General features: G+C 43.7%; 1 pseudogene; it reads left to right on the forward strand.

The window, feature by feature from the left end:
- Nucleotides 1-2,396: 2,396 nt before the first annotated feature.
- On the forward strand, nucleotides 2,397-6,370 carry LOC143854753 (protein ELC pseudogene; annotated as a pseudogene).
- The last annotated feature ends 13,628 nt before the right edge of the window (nucleotides 6,371-19,998 follow it).

Genomic DNA, 19,998 nt, shown 5'->3' on the forward strand with positions numbered 1-19,998 from the left:
CTCGTAACCAGGTAGCGAGTCTAGATTTCTGGTTAATTACGGGTCCTAGATCCCACATCTAGGTGGCGACTCTGTCAGTCTCTTTCGTGTGGAATTCGAATTGCCTTAGTGATCCCAAGTTCACAGGAAAGATTAATTCAAATCAATAATAAAATGCACACGCCAATCGCGTGGATACGAGAGACCAAGAGAGAGAGAGCGGCGGCTCGCGCCCCACACCCCTCTCGCGGGATCAGGGTACCACAATATCATAAAATGCATGATTAGGTCTATGACTAGCTTTCTTTAAGATTATATCAATTATTTTGTCACCATTTAAGAATCCAAGGAGACATAATCTTAACCCTTCATTTTCATTATGAAGATGGGTTATTTGATTTAAAAAATCATTAAATTCATCTTCATAAGATTTGGAAGAGCTTACCACATCTTGAAATTGTGCTAATTGGCAAGTTTTCTCATCCAAACAACCCTTAAGGGTTTTAATCTCAAGTTTAAAATTTTCAATTTGTGCTTGAGATTTAGATATGGAAGAAGATGATTCATTTTTCAAAACATCAAGTTCATTTTCTAATTTAGAAATAGATTTTTTAAGAACTTTGTTTTTTAAAATTTGAGAATGCAAAGTAGAGCACAATTCATCATAAGATATTCTTTCACTATCACTACTTGATGAATAACAAGAGGGGTTATAATTTACCTCAACTTCATGGGAGAGAGCCATGAGGCAAAGATCATCCTTCTTTTCTTCCCCTTCACTTGAGCTTTGTCCCGAGGTGCTCAAAGCATCCCAACCGGCGGCAAGAGCATTGTGCTTCTTCCAATCCTTCTTCTTACCCTTGTACTTCGAGGAGGATGAGTTGAGAAGAGGGCATTCCGGTCTTTTGTGTCCGGTTTTCTTGCAATTGTAACATCTTATAGCTCCCTCAACTTCACTTTCTTCTTTCTTCTTCTTTTTATCCTTTTTATGTTTCTTTCTCCATAAGCTTTTAAATTTTCTTAAAGCTTCTTCTTCATCACTATCCGCCTCACTTGAGGATGATGAGTCCGCTTTTATCTTGGAGACTTTTAGAGCTAGAGATCGGCTTTCTTTTTCCTTCTCCTTTGGCTTCTTCTCCTCTTTTCGGCTAGTGAGGAGCATCTCATGGGTTATGAGAGATTCAACAAGCTCTTCCACGGTTAGCGCCTTGAGATCCTTTGATTCTTGTATTGCGGTGACCTTTGGATCCCAATGTGGAGGAAGTGACCTAAGCAACTTACTCACAAGCTCATCAGTAGGATAAGATTTACCAAGATTAGCTAATTCATTAGAAATTTTAGAAAATCGGGTATACATTTCGGAAATGCTTTCATTTTGACTCATTCTAAACATTTCATATTTGCTCTTTAACAAGTTTATTTTGGAATCCTTGACTTGTGATGTTCCCTCATGGGTAACAGCAAGTGTATCCCAAATAACCTTGGCGGAATAAAAAAAGAGCAACTCGATTAAACTCCTTCGTAGATAAGGCGCAAAATAAAGAATTTATAGCTTTGTAATTTAAATTTGCATGCCTTTTCTCTACGACATTCCATTCTTCAAATAGTTTGGAAGGCAACGTGTATCCATTTTCAACGATGTGCCAAAGTTCCACATCTATCGAAAGAAGATAGAGGTGCATCCTTGTCTTCCAATGTCCATAGTTGGACCCATCAAAGAAGGAAGTTCTAGTTGTGGAATGGCATTCCGGAAGTCCGGTTCCATATGTATTTGCCATTTCACAAAATAGAAAGTTGCCAAAGATCTTATGATCTTTCCCTTGTTGAAATTTAAGAAAAAATTTACCAAAGATTTTAAGATAAGAAAATCTTTTAAGAGCCAAGGCTCTGATACCAAGTGAAATTCCAAGGGTGATCTCGAAATGGCAACTATGAGGAGTGAAAATTATTAGGTTGCTTAGCAAGTTTTAACCTTTTGAAAACTCAAACCTAATTTAGAAGATTAAGAGATCAATAATGAAATTCAAGCACACAAGCTAAATCTAAAGGTGCAATGCAAATAAAGAGTAAGAGTTTAAGAGAGAGTGCACCCGAGATTTAAAGTGGTTCGGTCCTCAAAACGCGAGGCCTACTCCACTCCACCAACCAATCACGTTGATGGCTTTACTATGTGATCTTCTTAACTTTGGCGAAGATCAATGCCGTTTACAATTCTGACCGCCTTTAACCTTGGTGGCAATCTTCACCACGGAGAGTGGGCTACGCTTCTCCGAACACTCGCCCAATACACGTTTCTTGAATAAGAAAGAAAGAAACAAAAATCCCTCACTTTGTAGAAGATGTACAAATTGAGCCTAATGATCCAAATCCTAATATTGGATGATGAGAGACATAAACAAGTATTGATCACTCTTAGGATGTTCAAGTATGTTTTTAGAGTGTTAGAATTAATTATTGGGAAGTTTAGAATGCCCATATATATAGAAAAACCAATTATGACCGTTTGAGGGGCATAGTGGTAATTCTGGCAAAAAACCAAACGGCTATTTTTCTTCCCGTTATAGTGGTCTCGGAGTTCCGAGAAAAAATCTCAGAGTTCCGGGAATATTAACAGAAAATGGAAAAATGCTACTGGACCATTTCTCGGAGTTCCGAGAAGCCTATGTCAAGCAGATTTTCATTTCTTGTTTCTTGGGCTTCCAACTCTACACTAAGTTGGGATTGCTATGAGGTTCCAAGGTGTTGGAACTCCACAAAGACAATCTCTTATACATTTAGGGTGTGTGAGATTAACTTAATTATGCCTCTAAAATCTAATTTAAGATTGGATCTTTTACAATCTAAAATGACTTCGATCTTCAATGCGATTCTTCAAGTCTTCATTCGTCTTGGACTCTGATGACTTTGGCCTTCATGATGTGGTCCAATGAGATCTTCTTGGCCTCAATCCAAGCAATGTTGTCTTAGCACCAATGTGATCTACAAACAATCAAACACATTAGTGATCATAAATCACTTGTGTATTGGAATCATCAAAATAAGATGAGAATGCCAAGGTGGAAACCATTGGGCTTACACAAGATAATAAAATTAGGGTTTAAATATTGCTTATCATTTATATGTACTAACTCTAGTTCAATAAATCATAAACACTAGTGAGGGTTAGAGTTTACCAATCACCAAGTAAGAAGAAGAAGGGAGAAGAGGCAATCCACAAGGAGCACACAATTTTTATAGTGGTTCGGTCTATCAACAAGATCTACTCCACTCTTTCAAGTTTTTCTCCTTGGGTACTCCACTAAAAGGAGATATTATAATCTCCAAAGTACAAGCACCTTCTTCAACTCCAAGGGAACAAACATTTTCCGCACGAAGCCTTTGGCGATGACACACCCTCATACGCCAGATTCACCTTTGTTAACAGGCCGAATCGGAGACCCTCAAGAACAATGAAGAACTAAAAAATAAAACTCTCTTAGCCTCTTGATAGGCTTGATACAAAAGTTTAAGCTCACACACTCTCCAAAGAAAATACAAATGCAAAAGCCCTATGGAGATCCTCTGGATAGATGAAAATGCAAGTTTAAGGCATAGAAGAGGAGAAACCCTTTGATGTGAAAATTTAGGTTCAAGTAGATGTGAAAAATAATGCCAAAAAGTTGTTTAGAAAGGTTTGGATAGTGTATATATAGCCTACTTGAAAATATGACTCTTTGGGGGTAAAACTGTAAAAAACTGGGTTGAAAAAATCAAGCCCCGCAAGCCTGAACGGCTAGTTTTCCAGGCCGCGGCGGTCGACTGAGGTATGGCGGTTGGCTGCCCTTATCGGGCTCTCTTTTTAATTTTCAAATTTCATACCGTCACGATCGACCGAGCCTATGGCGGTCATCCGGCGTGGTCTCTCTATTGGATTAAAAATATCGCTTAAAACTATCCGCGGTCGACCGGCCCTATGGCGGTTGCCCGCCTAAACCATGGTGGATTGTTTCTGCTTAGACAGAAACGTATCCGCAGTCACCTGGGACACCCCGGTCGACCGGCCCGCTTTGTTCTTGCAAGTGTTGGATTTCCAGCTACCTTGCCGCGGTCGCCCGGGACACCCTGGTCAACCGGCCCTGTTTGAAAATCCATTTTAATATATAAAAATTCAGAATTTTGGGCCATGGTCTTTGGGCTTTAGTCCAAGGTTTTCAAACATATTTCTTGGAGTGTTGATGGTTTCCAAAGATATAAAAATTAATTATGAAAACCATTTGAAAAACCTTTTGAAAGTGCAATCTACATAAAATCAAGAGGACTCTAAATACAATCTAAAAAAGTAAACCTTGAGTCTTCTTGGATTCTATTGGCTCCTTGGCAATTTCTTAGACTTCTTCAACTTGTGAGTGAACTTCTTCAACTTGATCCGGTTCTTGTGACTTTCTCCAATCTTCAATACATGTTGAAAGGTACATGAGGTGTCACCAAGGCAAGTTCATCTCCAAGCTTCTTCTTGACACTTGCTAGGTATGCTTGTGGGATCTTCATCTTGAGCCTCTTGACTTGAACATCTTCAAATGATGATGTCTTCACTGTGAGTGCAAGCTCATTGATCATTTTGTGTGTGGATCCGCAAGCCATGTGTTGTGATGAGTTATGTAATGGAAATATGACATGTGAAATTCCTGTATAAGGCACAACACTTCAAAGCAACACTTTGTAGGCACCCCATTTTGACCGTGCCCTAATCCCTTCAGTTTGAGCAAAACCCTATCAAACCATTGAGATAAGACCTCAAATTTCACCTTAAGCTAGGTTAAGGTCCCACCAAGGTCCCTGCTAAATTTCAGCCCAATTCGAGTAAAATTACCAAATAAGATGAGCGAAATAAGAAGCAGTCTTATCTAAGCTTCACCCTAAAATTCCATGTATTTGAGGAAAATCCAAGTCAACTTAAGTCTCTAAGTGCTCATGACCACATTTTTGAAAACCTTAGAATCTCAGGAATCTCCCGGCAAAATCTCAAAAAATTTTGCCAAGAAATTGCACTAAAAGACAGAGCAAGTTGGTGCAGTTATCAAGCGATAGGGGGTGAAATAGCCTGTCAGAATCGCGCATTTGTGCAGATATCAATCAGGAGTGCCAATATCCACACCATCCTTTGCCTATAAATAGAGTTTAATCCTCATTTTTTAACAAAAAAAAAGAGAAAGAGAAAAATTCGCAGAAAATCAGAGAAAAAGAGAGAGAGAGTCTTCTCCGGCTATCTCACCGGTGCTCCGGCGAGCACATCATCCTCATCTCCATCAGCCACTACCTCTCTAACACCTCAATCTCTCCAAACTTTGATTGGCCAGATCCACCGGAGCTCAGATATGAGAAAGAGAGAGAGAGAGAGAGAAATCTTGTCAAAACCCTAGCTCCGATCCTCTTCTCCGCTCCTCCTGCTCCGGTCATCTTCTCCGATTGTCTCTCCGGCAACTTGCCAAAACTCCGATCTCTTCAAAAATCACGAATCTATTGCAAATCAGAGAACGAGAGAAGGTTTGAGGGAGAACAAGTACAAGAGAGGGGTTTCATTTTTCGTTAAAAAGCAGATCTGAGAAAAGAGAGAGGGAGAGAGAAGGAAAAATCCGTTCAAACCCTAACTCCAACTCCAACTCCAACCCTAACCCTAACCTTCATTCATCTTCTTTGTTGCCGTCTGCTTTTGTTCGTCCTTTTATCCCACTTAGGGTTTACTCGCCGTCTCCGTACGGGAACCGATTCCCGGCCTCGCCGCAGCGTCCGAAAGATCCGGCGGAGGTTTTCCGGTGGAACGCGATTCATAAGCTTCAGGAGAAGCTCCATGGGGATATTGCGGGGTTAAGGAAGAGCCGTGAGGCGGAGATGGATGGGGTTTTTAATGCGCGGGGGGTTTTGAGGCAGAGGGAGGAACATTTGAATCAGGGTTTGAGGGAGATGGTGAATGAGAAAGAGGGTTTGGAGCACCAATTACAGATTGTGTTGATGAATGCGGATGTTTTAGAGGGGTGGGTGAGAGAAAACGAGGAGTGGATTATGAAAAAAAGGGAATGTTGAAATTGATGATGTTTTTGAGCCTTCTGATGCTCTGTCTAAGCAGATGCTTGATTATACTTCGGTGGATTTGGCGATTGAGGACTTGATTTATTCACTGGATAAGGCTGCTCAAGAAGGGTCTATCCCTTTCGATATGTATTTAAAGAATATTAGGTTGCTCTCTCGCGAGCAGTTCTTTCATCGGGTAATGGCGGCGAAGGTTAGGGCTGCACAGATGCAGGCTCAGCATTTCTTCGAGAATTGCTGTATTAAGGGGTTGCTGATGGCGAATTGGATTTTTCTGAGGGAAACGTCATCGGAAAAGAAGTTGGAAGTCTCATTGGCCATTTGAAAAGAGGAGAAAGAGCAGATTCAATGCACAAGAATAACACTCTGATTTGAAGGTCGAAGGTAATCCAAACAATCCGGATTCAGGTAAGTTTAATTTTGCCTTTGTTGTTCATGAATACCTTAGAATTTAGGTAATCTACTAAAAATTCTAGTATATGCTGTCATTTGTATTTTGCTTCTCATTCCTCTTCATTAATATAATTGTAATGGTTTAAGTGATAGCTTCTAAAAATTTTTAATAACATGACAGTGCTCTTAGCAAAGCTATTTCATTTACCAGCATGAATATGAGTATGACTTGATAACTATATTTGCTCATCTTATCCCTTGCTTGTATTGGTTAATTTAAAAAGAACACTCAGAAGATGCTGGGATAGTTAAGTATTCCCTAATGGTGAGAAGTTTATCTGGAAGAATACAGCATCAAATGGTATCAATGATTACAATCTCTTTTGTTCTGACATTTTCCGTACCATAGCTCTTTGGTCGTTTCATTCTTTCATAATGATGGGCGATGAAGGCGCTAGCCCAAGCCCATCCTTAGGGGATTCACTTAGTCCAAGTAGCACTCCCCTCTTCCATTTAAAAGACTTACCTAGTCTTTTAGATGTATATCCCTTAAGGCCTAGGGTTCCCCTCTTCATTGCAAGGGCGATGAAAGAGTCATCTAGAACCCCTGTTTAGGGAGACATGCTATGTCTCGTGCAAAGAAAATCATACCTTTTGAAGACAAGCTTTGTCTCATTAGCGAGTCATACACAGGAGATTACCCAAGTCTCGAATAGAACACCTCCTTTAGGTTAAAGACCGACTTGGTCTGTTAAAAACCGTACCCTTCTTATCATTGCAAGGGCAATGGTGCCCACCTCTGTGTCTAGGAGACTTGCCCAGTCTCACTAGCACCCTTCTTTATCTCCTCTTCTTTTAGGAGACAAACCTAGTCTCATTGGCACTCCCTTCTTAGGATTGTGCATTAGGAGTCAGTCTTTTCGTATTTGAGTTTGTCTTTAGTTAGAGAGTCAGTCCTTCTTTCAGGAGTCTATCCTATCATCATAAGGGTTGGGATTCTTTCCAACCTCTCGTCAAGTCATATGATTTTATCCACTCTCGCAAGACATAGGATGCTGTCCAACCCTTGCAGAGTCGTGATTCTGTCATTTTCCCCCGCAAAGCATAGGATGCTGTCCAACCTTTGCGGGATATCAGGAGTCTGTTATACTCTTATGATGATAGGAATTTGTCCTCTTGTGTCAAAAACATCAAAAACATCTGAAAAACCAAAAATCCCAAAAATCTTGAGTCATTAGGAGTGGTTAGGAAATTCTTTCCGAACTACGTTGGCTTGATCCTCTTTCACGAGGTACGTAGTGCAGCTTGGAATTCATATCCCAAGTCCAGCCAAAACTTTAAAAATAAACTCATTTCAAACTTTCCAAAAATACAAAAATTCTTCAAAACCTTTTCAAAAAGACCTTCCCGTAGAGTTAGGAGTTTGTCTTAGCTGTTTGGGGTGTTTTAGAGTTAGGAGTATGTCCTGATTTGTATTGACATGGTGTGTCATGTCGTGTGGGTGTCCCTAGGGTTAGGAGGCCTCGAGTTGATCGGTTAGACATTTAGTTGAACCGATGGCTAGACTAGGAAGCATATAGTCAGCCCATGATTTTCTTTAGGATGCACAGCCTAGTTACACATAGGATGTAGGGCCCACCTGCATTAGCTTAAGGCTAATCAACTTGCATTAGTTAGGGCATATAGAGAGTCCTAAAAATTACAATTCATCTGAATTTAAGCAATCGTACAAAAAAGCTTTAAAAATCAGTCGAGTCTAGGATAGCGGTTCTAGATGGTTAGGCATCGTAGTTTAGAATAGGTCATCGAACTACGTTGACTCCGATTCTTCCCGAGGCTGGGATACGTAGAGCAGCTGGGATGGACGGCCATCTTGGTCCGAGTCAAGTCGCATTAGAGTTTTAGGATTTATTTTGTCCAGTCATGTATAGAATTGAATTGTGTTGTGTGTTTTGCTGTGTTTTCTTACTATCATGTACAGATCCTATACCTTTAGCTGTAGCATGCATGTGTTTGCACACCAAAACTCAGACACCAATTAGGTATGACACTCATAACCTAGCTATTATTAGGCGACACTTCTTTCAATTCTTTTATGTGTGCTTATTATTCATCTCCGAGACATACATGATTAGATAGACATCTTCTCGGAGATTTTCGTTCCCATTTCATATGACTTTCGCCCAAAATGCTTCAAAATTATTAAGTAAATGGCATAAGAGACCAGGTGTTTGCACTTGGACGGATGAGGTGCTCTTTGGACCTTCCGAATTCGTAACCAGGCACGAACCTTTCTTTTATAATCTCTGGTTATCCGTTGCAACAGAGCATAGTATGGGATCCTTGGCCCACTTCCTTGGATGGCGACTCTTCTTTGTTTAAGGTACGCCTCGAATCTGGGCTAGTCCCCGAATTGAGAGGTATCTTACCTTTTATCGCCACTCATGCTGTGAGAGGCACTTCTTTCAAGAGTTCCTTGGTAGAGCTCTCCATTCACGTGGATGATCCTGAGACTGTTAGCGTGGGGGCTCGTCCTCCCGCCTCTCTCGGATCGGGGTCCACAGACATTAGTCCATAAATGCTAATCAATTTGAGTTTGCTAGTATCAAAACAAGAAGGTAAGGTGAATTATTGGACCCAGGGCTTACATTCTCCCCCTTTTTGATGATGGCAAACAAATTAATTAGGGAGGCAGGAGAAATCTAGAAATATCAAACAAATTGCTCCCCAACACTATATGCATAAGTATAATATGTGAATGTAAAGCATGTGGTGCATATAACTATGGACTACGTAATCAATTCCTAAAATTCTCCCCAATTTTACAACAGCAAAAATGAAGGATTTGAAAGTGAGAGTACAAATGGAGTGTCAAGGTGAGTAATAGCTTATCTAAGCTATGTACCTAGTATATGATATTACATTTAAGTTTATATAATGCTTATCAAAGGAAAAACAAAGGAAAATACATGATAAGGGATTTTTTTTATCTTAAAGAATTTGCAAGTTAAGCACAAGTAATGGGGCAATAGATCTTGTGAGCAAATCACAATGATCTATATAAACATGAATAAAATACCATTTAGCTCTCCCCCATTAAGATTTGTCATTGGCCTTAGGTGAAACTGAGGAAATAAGGCATGACAAGGTAAAATGGTTGGAAAAGGTGATTGATTGATCAATAACTCTCGGGCTACATTCATATAGGTGTTTTCTTGACTAATTGAAGACAAGTCTCTACCTGAGCATGGATATGCTCAGATTTATAATATAAATGTTTGAGATCGCAAGTTGCTTGCCCCTAGAGATTGACACATATGAAAGTGAAAGCTCCCCCTGACTATGTGCAAATATACTAAATGTAACAGTGTAAAGCACATAGGACATTTGATTTGAGGATAACACCTTTACCCATTCAACATTTGCTCCATCCAAGAGAAGATATACTTTAGAATACAGATGGATGATTTATGAGACAGAGGATATGAAATTTGAGGTGAGGATACAGTCTAATAAGCACATGGATACAAGAATAAGAGAATGAAGTGAAAGAACACATCCATGGCAAAGAGGAAACATGTATATATAGATAGAACAGAATGAGGCTCCATATACATGAATCAAGATGGAAGAGACAGTCCCTCTTTTCATCTGACAAAAGATCATCAGAGATTCAAAGATGGGTAAGAGAGACAAGTGCTTCTCAGCACCACTACAACAACTGAGACAAGATGAACTCTGAATACAAAATGAAACATACAGCCCCTATGGGCAAACATCCATACATCCATAATTATGCCATACATGGCATATCCATCGACATATACATGAAGATAAAAGCCCCTACTGGGCATCAACATCCATGAACAAAACATAAAGCCCACGCTGGGCAACATCCGCCATCAATCAAAAAGCCCATACTGGGCATACACACTCAGACATAAAGCCCATACAGGGCATCAACAACATCCATGAAGAGAAAATGAAATAAACATAGTCCAAAAGCTTGTCTAGGGCAACACACACATCATCAGAAGAGAAAATAAAACATCTAGAGTCAAAAGCCCATCATGGGTAAGAGAAAACTGAGTAAGGCTGAAGTCACTAAGGAGGACCTGATGTGGAGCCTAGCTCGGAGATCCCGGGGTGCACCCACGGGGTGTGTTTGTTTGTTTGTAGGCATTGCAACTTGTATGTTGGCGTTTGATTGATCTGAATGTATTTGTATTTGATTTTTCTCGCTTTTCCATGAACTAGGGATAAAGGAATCCGAATTTCACGCAAAAGGCATTGACCAGAGTCGGCACCTAGGTTAAGAGGCCTAGGACCAATGAATGACTCTGGGAACTAAGTCCGCTTTCCAATAAGATTTGAGTTAGTTGCCTGGTTACGAGAACGGAAGGTGTTGGCACCATTCTTCGCCGGTTAAAAAACCGGTCTTTATAGTTTAGAACTTATTTATTTAAAAGCTAACTAAAAGGGGGTAAAGTATTTCTTAAAGTGGTTTATTCAAAATAACCTAATGTTTTAATGAGTCATTTTCGCCGTTCATAGTTTATACTCATGGGGGCTAGGAGTTTCAGTCCTAAATGCCTAGCATGGGTCCTATGTAGCTAAATGTAATTGACTGAGCTTGAAAGTTGGATGTTCTGGATACTGGAAGCTAGTGAAAGCTCATTTCTATATGCCTAGTATGCAGGTTCTACATGATCCTAGAACTAATGCAGGAAGTCCTAATGAGCCTAAGCTAAGGCTTGGGTTGAAGTACTGTTTAAGGATTAGGTGTCCTAGGATAAGGTATCCTATGATAAGATATCTGAGGTTTGGGTTCTAGGATTGAGGATTGGATAAATCCTGTGAATAGCTATCCCTGGATGAGGTTTCAAGTTTCTTGGTTCTAGAATAAGGTATCCTAGGTTTTGGGAATCAGGATATGGTATTCCGGGTTTGGACTTGGGTTCGGGATTTGGCTCCAACTCGGGTGGAGTTGGACCGGGTTGGGATGCGAGTGCGGGTTGGACTCGGATTGAGCACGGGTTGAGTTGGGGTTGACTCGGGTCGACTTGGGGTGACTAGGGGTGACTCGGTTTGGGTGTGAGTCCGAGTTGGACTCGGGTTGGAATCGAGTTGGACTTGGGTTGGATTCGGATTCAACTTGGGTTGGACTCGGGTTGAACTCTGTTTTGGGTTGGTCGGGTTAACTTGGGTTGTGTTAGGGTTGAACTCGGGTTGACTCGGGTCAATCAAGGGTAGTATTTCAGGTCAGATTTAGGCTCGGTTTGGACTCGGGTTCGAATTGGGCTCGGGTTAGGCTCGGGTTTGGGAGTGGGTGTGGGTTCAGGTTGACCTGGGCTTTGGCAGGGTGCGGGTTGGGGTGTGGCTTGGATTGAGTTCGGGTAGGTGCGGCTTTTGGTTCAGGTGCGGCTTAGGCTGTGGGTTAGGGTCAAGGCCGAACGGGCCCGAGGTTTGGGTCAAAGCCAAATTGGCCGTGGGTTTGTGTTGAGCCGGGTTGGGTCAAAGCCAAAGGGGGCACGGGAGTCAAGGCCGAGTTGGCCGTGGGTTTGGGGTGCTGGTTTGAGTTCGGGTGGGTTCGGGGTCAGGATCAGATGGCTAGGCCATGAGACTTATAAGTTTGGGTGGGCCGAGCGGGATTTGAGTTAGGTGCAAAGGTGAGCCGTGTGGGCTGCAATGGTGAACCGTATGGGCTGCAATGGGGAGTCATGTGGGCTGGGTTCAAGGGCGAGATATGTTTCAATCTAATCAGTAACATTTTTTGATGGATATGTTTTAGTTTTTGTTTAATTTTGTGAATGTAATGTTTATGTGTGTAAAGGTACTATAGTCTAAAGCAGGTTATGTATTGTACACTTAAGTCAGATTCTGTATTATACCCTTATTTTGGGGAATTCTAGAATTATAATTTTTTTTTAAAAAAATATCACTTTTAGTAGCGGTCCTGACCGCTGCTAAAAGATACAATACTGCTGCTATATTGATGAACTTCGATGTCTACAAACCAAATGTAGCAGCGGTCATAACCGCTGCTATATAGTAACATACAACAGCGGTCATAACCGCTGCTATATAGTAACATACAACAGCGGTCTTTTTAGCAGCGGTTATAACTGCTGCTAAAAAATACAGCGACGAGATAATTAGTAGCGGTTGTATAACCGCTGCTAAACGTAATAGCAGCGGTTTTGGCCACTTTTAGCAGCGGTCATGACCACTGCTAAAAACCTTTTTTGTTGTAGTGCGAGTGGAACCCATGGGCTTCAAATAAATTAGAACGGGTTTTGGGGATCTAACAAGGCCGAGTCGGCCATAATGAATTCTAAGGACGGAATCTCATTTTCAGTTTGTTCTAGTTTTCGTTTGCTCCTTTTTATCCGTATCATTAGTAAAAAAAATACTGGTGGATCAAAGCTCTTATATAGATTTGTTAAGTAGCCAAAATGAACTGAAAGTTATCTACAATACAATGACCAAGGCTACTGGATTTATTTGTCAATCTTGAAATAATGCATCAACAGTACCGTTCTCATTCAATGACATGAAAAATGAATTAACGCATCTACAATAGTGGATTTATTCGATGATATCAAAGCAAAATCATGTATCGAAAGATCTGGATTCGTTTGCACTAACATTATTGGACTCATTTGACGAAATAATGCATCAAAGTTACTGCTTCAAAAAGAAACAAACCCATTAAACCTTGATCTGATGAGTCACCAAGTACAGATGAACATGAATTTTTGCATGCCATGAATCTACTGAAACTAAATCTACATTGAGGAAGGAGCAAAGACTAGCATGGATCTAACAAGGACATGTGATAGAACATGAAAGGAAACTGAATCATGGATTTAATGCAATAGAAACAAACCCTGAATTTAATATGCAACACAATAGAACATGGAATGAAAAATACCTTAAGGCAATGGAGAGGGATCACCTTGAAGGGAGAAATGTCACTCGGCCAAGGAAATGGAGAGCCTCTGCTATTGGGTTGGATGAGAAGGGCTGCAGTTGGGTGTGGCTATGATGGTGGGAGCGAGAGGTGTAAGTGGTGGCGGTGGGCGCGGGGCCGCAAATGGTGGCAATGGGGGAGAGAGAGGGCTTCTGTAGTCGAGTAAGGGAAAGGGGAAGCTACGTTTCCGTCCTCCAACAAGGGTGCGGAGGGTTGTATTTATAGGCTAGCAAGAGGAGGATTAAGAGGATAACCATTAAGGGACAAGGTGGAAGGCTACGATCATTTTGATTGTAATCTAACGGTTGAGATGAGTTGGTTTTGGAAGGAATAAGATCAAAGGAAAGTTGGGGAAAGAGGATTGACTGATTGTGGATGGACTTAACATAGCCATGGTTTGTTTGAAATGAATGGGTAAGATGAACCCATGTGCTAGGAGGATGGACATGTTCTCATTTAAAGGGCTGAGATCACTCCATATGGCTAAGGATAAGCTTTGCATTGGTTTAGTGAAATGAGGAGATGCTACATGAGCTCAAAAAGGGATAGATATTAGGGCAAGCTTGGTGGAAAGGGGGGAATGGCTATTTTTGGAGAGAGAGAGAGAGAGAGAGAGAGAGAGACGAATTGAGGGGGGAGGGGTGGAATCCCAAAAATCGTGGGAGGATAGAGGGAGGGGAGGTTCGTAGAGAGGGGATTTGATGAGGTGGAAAGGGGCAGAGAGAGAAAGGGACGGTTAGGGGTGGCTGCCACCAAATGGGTGGCTTGGATTATCCTTTGCTGGATGAGCGGGAGAGAGAGAGAAAGAGAGAGAGTCGGTTGGAAATGTTAGGCCCATCCAATGGATGGTTAAGATCACTCTATAGTAGGGGCTGTACATTTTATTTTTGAAAATATGGGTGGGACCCACCTTGCTCAAAGATTTTCATTAATTAATTGGGTACATCAATGGAGTGATTCGGATTATCCTCGTACTCTATACAGTTTTGACAAACATGGGTGGGGGCCTACTTTAGTTGTGGGGTCCATCTGGGGGTGCAACTGGGGTTCATTTTGGGAATTCGGATTGAACTTTCTATTTAAAATTGGGTCAGATTCGAGCTGATTCCTATTTAATTTTTTAGCAAAAGCCCAAGCCAACTTGACCCAAGTTGCACTCCTAGGCCCATCAAATGTATGATTCGGATTATCCTATGGCGTGGGTAGTACACTTCATTTTGAATTCTTTAAATAAGTACTTGTACATCCACTTCGATGGATGATCTAAATCGTCCAATGGCCGGGTCACATTATGAATGGGTTGCGCCCTTCCTTCCATTTCCGTAGGGTGATCCATACCATCCAATTGGTCACCCCGCAAATCATGATTGTAGGATGATCCGAACCGTTTATTTGATGGGCTTAAATGCAAATTGGTTGCGACCCCTAAATCATTCCCAAAGGATGATCCAAACCGTCCAAATAGTGGGCTATATCATAAGTATGTTGTGCTCCCAAAATACCTTCCATGAGCTGATCCTAACTGTCCATAAATTGACCTTGCTCCCTAAATTATTTCTATAGAATGATCCAATCATTCCATTAGATTGGCTATAACGTGAATCGGTCGCACTTCTTAGACCATTTCCATTGGATGATGCGGACCACTCAATGGATGGGCCATTTTGCCAATGAGTTGTATCCCCAAAGTCACTTCCACGGGATGATCTGAACTGTCCATCTGGTTGCCCCAATGCAAATTAATTCCATGGAATGATCCAGACCATCCAAACGATGGGCCACAACCTGAATGAGCTATCCCCCGCAAGTCTTTTTAGGATATTGACAGTTAGGGCGTAGCAAAATGGCGGTGTCTACAGATGCCCCTCTTTGGCAGAGGTCACGTGGTGACCGTATGCCAAAGCCAAAGAGACAGTCTCATTTTGCGTAGTCCTAACCGACAATATTCTCACTCAGACATGGCGTTTGAATTTTGGGAACCCCTCCCAATGTAGATGAATGATACCTAATGCAATGCAAGCCTAATGCAATCCCTAATGCAACTAATCTAATGACATGAGTTTGATTCGAAAAGAAGTTTTGAAATGACATGAGTTTAAGTAACTCGAAGGGATTCTGAGTAACAAAATTCAGAGTAACGAGATCTAGAGTAACAAAATTCGAGGATTCGGAATAACGAGACAAGACTTGGAGTAACGACATTTGAAATCCAGGGAGACAAGATTCAGAGTAATGTACTTCGGAGACTCGTAGTAAGAAGATTTGGTGATTCAGAGTAACATAATTTGAAGATCCTAGGTGACAATATTCTAAGATTCGGAGTAACAAGTTTCGGAGACTTGGTGTAACGGGATTTGGAGACTCGGAGTAACAAGACAAGATTCAGAGTAAAAGGATCCAGAGACTCAGAGTAACAAGACAAGATTCGGAGTAACAAAATTCGGGGACTCGGAGTAACAAGATTCAGAGATTCGGAGTAGCAGGATTCAGAGACTTGGGGTAACAAGGCAAGATTCGGAGTAACAGGATTCAGAGACTAGGAGTAACGAGACAAGATTTAGAGTAACAAAATTTCGGGACTCGGAATAACAAGACAAGATTCAAAGTAAGACGAAATTCGGAGTAACAAAATTCGGGGACTCGGAGTAACAAGATTCGGAGATTCGAAGTAATAAAATTCGAAACTCGGAGTAATTAGAATGGAGTTCGGGTGGCGCTTCCTCCGCAGAGCATCCAGGCGCGAGGAGAGCTGTTTAAGCCTAACTGGAAGATTGGCGTTGAGGACAGCGTTCTTGCGAATCCCCGGGTTGGGGTGGAGCTGGGGGTGACGACCGCCCTTCCTGGCGACGAGGTTGAGCTAGAGGGCTATGATCGTAGGGCCCTTGGGCCTCAGTATTTCCAATCAACATCTTGCGTAAGTACTGGGTGGCCGGTTTTCTGTTTGTACGTTTTTCTCTTTGCCATTTTGAGAACGTACGTTGGAAATTTTCTGATATGCTGCTTTTGCAATCCCAGAGCTATGCCAGGAGGATGGTGTAGTGCCTGCTCGAGGATGAGGCTGAGACAAGTTCCTTTGAGGAGCAAAACTGGCAGCTAAGCGAGGATTTGGATAGAGCCCGGGCAGAGAAAGCGACCTTTGATGATACTGTCGCTCGACTTCGGGAAGACCTCCGGACAACCATGGAGGGGAGAAGTCATGCGGCGGACAAATTGGCGGTGGCTCGTCGAACGCATGCTCGGGAACTGGCGGAGGCGCGGGAGGAATGGCGTGGCTCACTGGAGTTCCTTAGGGCTGCGGCCGCGTTTAGCGTGGATATTGAGATTGATGCTTTCGCTGAATGTCGGCGGCGTGTTCAAGAGGTTGATCCTTCCTTTCCCCTTGACAGACTGATGCATGAGGCTGAGGTCGATCCTCCGCCGGTACCAGTAGAGGCACCGGAGCTGGCCGGAGAGGAGGTGGCTGCCCTGGCGGATCCTGTAGTCACTGAGACATCTGAGGGGGCTCAGTGATGCCAGGATGCATTTTGGACCTTATATTTTACTTTTTCTTGCGGGGTCTGTAATAACTTTTGAATTCTCCTTCTTTTCTTTTCTTTTTTATATATACGATGTGCTCCGGGTTATCCGAGCCTTTTGGTATTGAATTTCAATCTGACCGTTGAGAATATTTCTGGTGCACCCCGTGGGGTGTCTTTTTTGCGGAAGGACTATCTTCCCCTCGAGTGATCAGTCCAGGGTTAATGGGCCCCGCCTGCCCTTTAAGTGGAGGTCTTTTCTTCATGGGGAGCATTTTAGGGTATTCTCGGGGGGATCGGCCCCGATGCTACCTCTGTCTCACTCCCTGTCTTCTTTCGGGTCCCTCGTTTATTATGGGCCGGAAAGTGGAGATACGTATGGCTTTAAGTAGAAACGCTATTCCATTGATTTGTTTTAGGAGAAAATACATCTTTGCTTCTAGAGACACAAAAAGAAACAAACAAACATTCGTCATGCTTTTAAAGAAAAACACAGAACTTACCCTATCTGTTTACTGGTAAAATTCTCGGAGGTTGTCCATGCTCCAGCTTCGAGGGACTGGGGTCCCGTCGAGGCGTTCTAGTTGGTAGGCCCCGGGGCGGAGTGCTCGAACGACCCTGTACGGTCCTTCCCATTTAGGGGCTAGTTTTTCGGTGTTGCGGGGGTCGGATACCTCCGCACGCCGTAGCACCAGGTCTTCGGGCCTCACTGAGCCACCTTTTGCTGGTAGGAGGCGGTTCGGAGAAGGGCTTGCTCTCTTTTTTCGAGCACGAGATCGAGGGTGTTCCGGAGGAGCTCAGAATTTCCCTGTTCGTCATAATTCGCGGTGCGGAAGCTGGGGAGGCCAATTTCTAGCGGAATGACCGCTTCGGCCCCGAAGGTTAAGCTGGAAGGGGATTCTCCAGTCGCGGTCCGCGGCGTCGTTCGATAGGCCCAGAGGACGCTAGGGAGCGCCTCTACCCAGTTTTTTCTGGCTTCTCCCAGTCGCTTCTTGAGGCTCTGAAGCAAGATCCTGTTAGTTACCTCTACTTGCCCGTTGGCCTGCGGGTGTGCTACGGAGGCGAAATGATGTTCGATGCTTAGGTTATCGCAGAATCTGCTGAATTCAGCACTAGCGAATTGGGGACCGTTGTCTGTTACAAGTGTCTTTGGAATGCCGAAACGGCACACCACGTCGTGATAGAAGAACTTCTCCGTCGCCTTGGAGTTGGGTTTTACCACGGCTTTGACCTCGACCCATTTGGTGAAGTAGTCCATGGTGACATACAACATTGTATGCCCCCCGGGGGCTTTTGGGAAGGGTCCGAGTAGATCCATGCCCCACATGGCGAAAGGCAGGGGCCCTGCTATCGCGGTGTACAGTGTGGCCGGTTGGCGGGGGGTGGTCGCGTACCTTTGGCATGGGCTGCACTTCTTGACGAACTCCTTGGCGTCCCTGAGGATCGTAGGCCAGAAGTAGCCGTGCCTCACGATTTTCTGAGCCAGAATCCTGCCGCCTCCGTGGTCTCCGCAGATCCCTTCATGTACTTCTCGTAGCGCGTAGTTTGATTCGAACGGCACCAGGCATCGGAGGTACGGCCATGTGTATGACCGTTTGTAGAGCCTGGGCCCGTGGACCACGTAGTGGGAGGCTCTTGCAGTTAGGCGCCGGGCTTCCAGCTTATCTGTGGGCAGTATTTCTGTGAGCACGGTGCCGAAGTAATGGGTCTCTTCGGCGGACATTTTTTATAATGCATCCGCTCGATTGTTCATGTCTCGTGGTACCTGGAGGATCTCTACCTCTCCCATTCCCTGCAGCTTTTCTCTTATCTTCTGGAGGTATCTCTTCATCCTGAGGCCTTTGGCTTCGTATATTCCGTTCACTTGGTTGACGACGAGCTGGGAGTCGCTATGGACTTTTAACTTTCCCGCGCCGAGCTCCGCGGCTAGATTCAGTCCCGCCAGTAAGGCTTCGTATTCAGCTTCATTGTTGGAGGCTTTGAAATCTAACCTCAGGGCGTATTCAAGCGTAAATCCTTCTGGGCCGTGGAGGACCACTCCCGCCCCGTGCCCTTTTTTGCCGGTTGAGCCGTCAACGTGCAGGGTCCAATGAACGTCGTCGCTTTGCTTGGCTGAGTTTGGTGCGACGTCGTTGCGAGCCGTCTGTTCGGTGGGGCCCTTGCCGTCCTCCGTTGTTGCTGTTGCCGTGGATTCCACTATAAAGTCAGCGAGGGCTTGGGATTTGATAGCTGGCCTCGGGTGGACCTGTATGTCGAATTCTCCCAACTCGACGGCCCAACTGACCATCCTACCCGAGGTCTCTGGTTTTTGGAGAATCTTCCTCAGGGGTTGGTTGGTCAAAAGCACAATGGGGTGGGCCTGGAAGTAGGGGCAGAGTTTTCGGGCGGCGCTGACGACTGCGAGGGCGAACTTTTCTATGTTTAGGTACCGGATTTCTGCACCATGGAGAGTCTTGCTCACGTAGTACACCGGGTGTTCCTTTTTGTCGCTTTGCTTGCCCAACACCTCGCTCACCACCGTGGGGCTGACGGCTAGGTATAAAAATAGCTTTTCCCCCGGCTCGGGTTTGGCGAGTACGGGTGGTGTTTGAAGGTATTGCTTCAAGGAGTCGAAAGCCTCTTGGCAGGCCGGGGTCCATTCGAATTCCCGTACGTTTTTTAATTGTTTGAAGAAGGGCTGGCACTTTTCTGCCGATTTGGGCATGAATCGGCCGAGGGCCGTGATTCGACCTGCGAGCCTCTGTACTTCTACCGCTGTTGTCGGGGGTTCCATGTCCAGGATGGCCTGGATCTTCTCGGGGTTTGCCTCGATCCCTCTCTGGCCGACCATGAACCCTAAGAACTTTCCGGAAGTTACCCCGAAGGCGCATTTTGCGGGGTTTAGCTTCATCCGGGCTCGTCGCAGGGTGTTGAAAGTTTCCTGGAGGTCGGAGATGTGTTTGGAGGCTTCCAGACTTTTTACCAGCATATCGTCGACATACACCTCTACGTTCCTTCCGATCTGCGCCTGGAATAGCTTATTTACGAGCCGCTGGTAGGTGGCGCCCGCGTTTTTTAAACTGAAAGGCATAA

This window comes from Tasmannia lanceolata, unplaced genomic scaffold (genome assembly GCF_043159265.1).
Source record: "Tasmannia lanceolata isolate RefF3 unplaced genomic scaffold, GAP_Taslan_0.1 ptg000020l, whole genome shotgun sequence".
NCBI classification, from domain to species: domain Eukaryota; kingdom Viridiplantae; phylum Streptophyta; class Magnoliopsida; order Canellales; family Winteraceae; genus Tasmannia; species Tasmannia lanceolata.